The 6,000-nt window shown below is 37.7% G+C and overlaps 1 long non-coding RNA gene across 1 annotated transcript in view; it reads left to right on the forward strand.

Annotated features, from left to right (window-relative positions):
• LOC138832956 (uncharacterized) overlaps positions 1 to 2,065 on the forward strand; it is a 31,466-nt gene extending 29,401 nt beyond the window's left edge. The window contains exon 3 of the long non-coding RNA XR_011373746.1: positions 1,646 to 2,065. This is a non-coding gene — a long non-coding RNA (uncharacterized lncRNA). The remainder of the gene's footprint in view (positions 1 to 1,645) is intronic.
• The last annotated feature ends 3,935 nt before the right edge of the window (positions 2,066 to 6,000 follow it).

Below are 6,000 nucleotides of genomic sequence, written 5' to 3' on the forward strand. Positions count from 1 at the left end.
AGTTTACAAAAATTTAAAACAAACTGAAGCAAATGACTCTAATTGGAACTAAAAGGAAAGAATTAAAACAAATGGGTTTAATGACTAAGACAATAAGACAAAAGACACAACTAATAGACACAAACAAAAGAATTATATTAAGGTTGTAGCTTAATAGAATATATTCTAGATACAAATTGAAAGAAATATATAAAGTATAGAGGAACTACAGACTTTTATCTCATAGCTTAATTGTTCAAGGTAATATTATTACCTTTTACTAAGATTATTATTCCATTATTATGTCATTATTATTTCAAAGCTATTTAGAATAAATTGTAGCATAATGACAATAAGTGGTTAAATTATATTGACATTAAGAACAAAGGGCTTTTTGTTTTGTTTTGTTTTTGATGCTGATCCTGGGGCTTGAACTCAGGGCCTGGGCACTGTCCCTGAACTTTTTTGCTCAAAGCTAGTGCTCTACTACCTGAGCCACATATCCACTTCCATCTTTTTGGGTCATTAATTAGAGATGAGCCTCAAGGGCTTTCAACTGCAATTCTTGTATTTCAACCTCCTGATTAGCTAGGATTAGAGGCATGAGCTACTGGCACACTGCTGTATTTGAATTTAAAAAATAGAAATTTGTTATGTGATATTACTATTGCCGTGTAGCAAATCACCCCAAAATTTACTGGATTAAGTGTCTTTAATCACATCATTATATCTCATATTTAATCTAAGTCTGAAATGTGAGAAGACCTTGCTTGGGAAGATGGCTGAAGCAATTGGGGAAGGGAGGATAGAGAGGGGGACAGGATGGAACAGCTAGGGCTGGCTGGGCAATTCTCTCTATCTCAGTCTGCAGGCAGTCGTGGTCTCTTTTCATGTGTGCTCTTTCCATATGGGTTACTTTGGCCTTTCTCACACATAGTGACCTTAAGGCAGGTGAATTGCTCAAGGCTGCTGATATCTTCAAGAGCAAGTATTACAACTCTCTCAGTGGAAACTGAATTGCCTGTTAGGCTATGGCCTGAGGAGTCATATGATAACATTAACTCTAGATCTTATGGCTAAAGCAGAATCCAAAGTTAACCTATGTTCAAGAAGATTCATAGGTTACACCTCTCGGTGAGAGAAACAAGAAGAATTTGTGAATACATCTGGTGTACACATCTGGTGTTTATCTCAAAATGGGCACCCTGTTATGTTTACTAATCAGTGAAGACTTTTCTGATTCCCAGAATTAACCCATAGAATACCTGATTCCTCCTGGAATTATGGTATATGGCAATCACCATATACCTTACAGATTTATCTAGAACTTTGTAATTGGATGTTTCTTATATTATATGATGAGATACCATATGTGAAATGCTCAGCCTGGTACTAGGTCTGTAATAGGCATTCCATACATAATGGTGTTATTTGGTGCTTAATTTCTCAGAATTTTTCCTGAACACACCATTAACAAATAGTAATTGTTATTATTTTATGCTTCTATGAAAGAACAGTTACAATGAGAATGATGAATAGAGCTTCTCTAGAAAAGTAGGATATATTATACAACTGTTGCCATCAGGGAAATGCTTGCTGAGAACAAGGAAAGGGTTGTTACACTGGAAGTGTCTATTTGCTTATTCTGTTTTCCATTTTGTTTCAGATTCTATTGGCTCTCTTCCTTCCCAGATTGGTTTTTTTTTTTGAAACTTTCCTGAACAACAGAAAAACTGGAACATCTTCCTATTTGAAATATGAATGTATCGTACCAAAGCTTTTCAGAGAAAACTAATGAAATTTCAATCCATTCTGTTTTAAAAATGTTTCTGAAGATTGAACAAAACATACACCAGATTTTTGAATCTACATCATTTCCTTGGCTCTAAGAAACTCAGATTTTCTTTTGAAATCATAAAATTTAAAGATCAACTTAAGTATGCTATTAGGTAATGGTGTAATTCACTTGTGATATAAATTAACACATTATATCCTGACGTGATCATGTTAATTAAATAAGAAAACAATATCAAACTCAAAGTTCCTTAAAAATTATTAGTCACATAAGCAATGGGTAAATTGTAAATCATGAGGACTTTATTAAAATACTTTGATGGTCTCATATTACTTAGCAACAATAAAACGATATCATAGTGTCCATTGCTTCACTGTTATGGTTTGGTTGGCCTTCCAATAATTATAAAAAGTGTCAATGTCATTACTTTCCCTATTTAGCCACTTTTACTTATCTAGGGGTACTTGAGGTATTGATATTAAGATTCACATATTTTGGTCTAATAAGCCCAAGAACTCTATGATCCAAATCAGTCACTTATGAGATAGTCTATGAGGTAACGTTTTCAGGGGTTCAAAGACTATTTACTGAATTCAGTTGTACTCTTTATGTCACAGGTAACAAAAGAAATCTCAACAATTACAAACAGATCAATGTGGGAATGATAAAGTCTTATCACAGTCTCTGAAAAATGGTTTAGTTGTCTCATAAATTATATCCTATAAGAAAGCTGTAGGGGCTGGGAAGTTGGCTCAGTGGTAGAGCGCTTGCTTGCCTTGCATGCCTGAAGCCCTGGGTTCAATTCCTCAGCACCACATAAGCAAAAAGAAAAAAGCCAGAAGTGGCGCTGTGGCTCAAGTGGTAGAGTGCTAGCCTTGAGCTGAAGAGCTGAGGGACAGCACCCAGGCCCAGGGTTCAGGCCCCACGACTGGACCCAAAAAAAAAAGAAAGCTGTAGATGGAATTTTATTGAAATTGAGAATAATTCTTTCTTTTGTGGTGTGTGTGTGTGTGTGTGTGTGTGTGTGTGTGTGTGTGTGTGTGTGTGTGTGTGTGTGTGTGTGTGTGTGTGTGTGTGTGTGTGTGTGTGTGTGTGTGTGTGTGTAGGTCCTGGGTCTTGAACTTAGGGCCTGGGCACTGTCCCTGAGCTCTTTTGCCTAAGGCTCATGCTTTACCACTTGAGCCACAGCTCCACTTTGGGCACTTTTGGGGGGTAGTTTATTGAAAATATTGGAGATAAGAGTCTCGCAGGCTCTTCTCACCAGGCTGGCTTCTAGCCATAATCCTCAGATCTCAGCCTCCTGAATAGGTAGGTAGGATTACAGGCATGAGCCAGTAGTACCTGACTGAGAATGATTCTTTGAAAGGAAAAAAAAGAAGGAACTACCACATACCACATACCTACCACTACCTTATTTATTCTTTCTGTAATAATGTTCTAGCAACTAGAAAACCATGTACAAATCACTTAACTGAGGGAGAAATTCTACTCGCCACACAATTCTCATTGATGTCAGTGGGAGTTCTGTGAGTGGAACAAATGTTGAACTTGACCCTGTGGAGTTTAAACTGCAATTCTTCCTCGCTCTTGGCAGAGGCTGGCTTCCCACTGAAAACTGTTGTAGTCTGTGCAGGGATTACACAGCAGGTTGACAGTCTAGTTCTTCGCTTCTTTTGAAGCAACAGATGAGACACATAATACCTTCTTTTAGAGCTATTACATAGTTTTAAGTGCAAAAGGTGTTAAATGAAGTGGTGTCAGTAAAATTCTAAATAAAACTATGGTCCGAAATGCATCAATGAGACCTAAATACATTATCAGAAAGGTAGAACACCAAGATCTTAGAGTATCTATTTTGAAAATAAGCATTGAGTAACTTACACACTCTGCTTTTCTTATATTACATTACACATGTCTGAAGAAGAGTTATCAACAAGATTCTAGATTTTTGGTTAAATAAGACAGAGTTAGCCACACCTGCAATCTTAGGTACTCAGGAGGTTGAGATCTGAGGATTATGGTTTGAAGCCAGCCTGGGCAGGAAAGTCTGTGAGACTCTTATCTCCAATAAACTACTCTGAAAAAAGTGGTACTGTGGCTCAAGTGGTAGAGTGCGAGGCTGGAGCACAAAGAAGTCCAGGGACAGCTCCCTGGTCCTGAGGTCAAGCCCCAAGACTGGAAAAAATGGTTATTATAAATGAAGTTATAAGAACAAGCATATCTTTAGAAAAGAAAAAGAAGGATCATGGGATGGCTCAAGTTGTTGAGCACCTGCCTCATGAGTGCAAATCCCTAATTTCAAAGATATAAGGGAGGAAGGTGAGTACATAGGGTGGAGGAAGGTAAATATGGTTGAAATACTCCATAGGCATGTGTGAAAATAGAGCAATGAAACTGTTGAGATTCTTTTTAAGAAGGGAGGGAAGAGACAAAGAGATACAGAGGGGATGAATTTTATTAGGATACATTGAATACATGTATGAAAATATGAAACCTCCTTTTATAACTAACCTATGCTAATAAGTTTTTTAAGTAATAAAAATGCATATCTTTATCTCAAGGTAAGCTAGTGAAGCACCAAATTGGAATGGCTTATTTTTCATTCAAGCCAATAAATAAAGAGGACTAGGCTGAACATGATGATTCATGTCCAGATACTCAGGGGACAGAGATCAGGAAGATCAAGGATCAAGGCCAGCTCAGCCAAAAAGTTTTTGAAACCTTAGGTCAATCAATAAGCTGAGATAGGGGCATGCACCTGGATCCCAGCAGTTTATGAGGTATAGGTAGGAAGGATCGTGATCTGAGGTTAGCCCAACAAAGAAAAACACAAGATCTTATCTAACTAAAACAAAAATGAGCTGTCTGGAGCTTCAGTGGCAGAGTGGACTGCCTAGCAAGTGAGAGTCCTTGAAGCACCTTCATACATAGATACCATGTATTTTAGTGCTATTAATCCTTGCTCATTGTCTTTCCCTCTTGCCCTTCCCTCTTCATTCTCCAAACAGTCCACACCTACATTCATTGTCAATAACTTGGAAGGTAGAGAGAGACAAAATATTGTCCTATCACGTTCACGATTCCTTCTTCCTTTCCTTCCCTCCCTCCCTCCCTCTCTCCCTTCCTCCTTCCTTCCTTCCTTCCTTTCTTCCTTCTTTCCTTCCTTCCTTTCTTCCTTTCTGTCTCTTTTCCCTCCCTTCCTCCCTCCCTCTCTCCAAAGGGGATTTAATTGCAACATTTGCACACATAAATACAATGAACCCTACACAACCTCACCCCCTCTATCACTCTCCCTCATCCACATCTTTAAACAACTCCAACAGTTATCCTTGTTCTATTTCCATACATGCAAATAAAATACACTGACCATTTTTAAAAAAGGAAGTGAAAATGTTAGTTTACATCTGTGTGAAAACCCTATTGGTGCAGGTCTTAAAAGTAGTAGCAGACTTAATACTTTATTAGTTGGTGTTTACAATCAACAGTCAGGTGACTGGGTTCATATTTCAGCTCAGCTGCATCCTATCTTCATGATCTTGAACAAGAAGGTTATCTATTAGCTGGCATCATAACTTATTCTTCCAATAAGGATATGTTGAAGAAGTAAAAAGGATAAAGGGCTTGGAAGAATTCTACACAGGCCAGTCCATGCTGTTTTATTGGCTGTAGAAGTTTGAGCTCTTAAAAGTCAGAAACTTGCTTGCCTAGGGTGTAAAGAACACTGACAGCCATGAACTTGACAGTCTAGGGGAGTTTCAGAGTGGCCTTCTGCTTCATTTATATCTAACAAGACATTCCTTGAGCAGCAAGACCTTTGTTTCCCAGGGAAGTCAGGCAACTTAAGAAATGAATGGCCTCTAGCAGTTCTCTTTCTTTTAAACTAAAGCTGCTACTGTTTTATTTATTTATGTATGTAGGTATTTATTTAATGGTGCCCTGGATGGAATCCTGGGCCTGAGGTATACTAGGCAAGTGCTCTATTATTAGGCTATATTTGCAGCCCTGTTTTGGTTTTTTTGTATTAAAGATGAAAAATTATCCATATTTCTACTGATGTCATGTCATTTTCCTTTTAATATTTTGACTTAATTTTTCTTATCATATGTACAGTAAATTGAAACTAACCTCATTTTCCAGCTTTTAGGATTTTTTTCTCAAGGTTAGTGCTCTATCATTTGAGCCACAGCTCCACTTCTGGCTTTTGGTGGTTAATTGAAGGTAAGAGT

Source organism: Dipodomys merriami, unplaced genomic scaffold (genome assembly GCF_024711535.1).
Source record: "Dipodomys merriami isolate MVZ:Mamm:240054 unplaced genomic scaffold, mDipMer1.0.p SCAF_20, whole genome shotgun sequence".
Classification (NCBI taxonomy): domain Eukaryota; kingdom Metazoa; phylum Chordata; class Mammalia; order Rodentia; family Heteromyidae; genus Dipodomys; species Dipodomys merriami.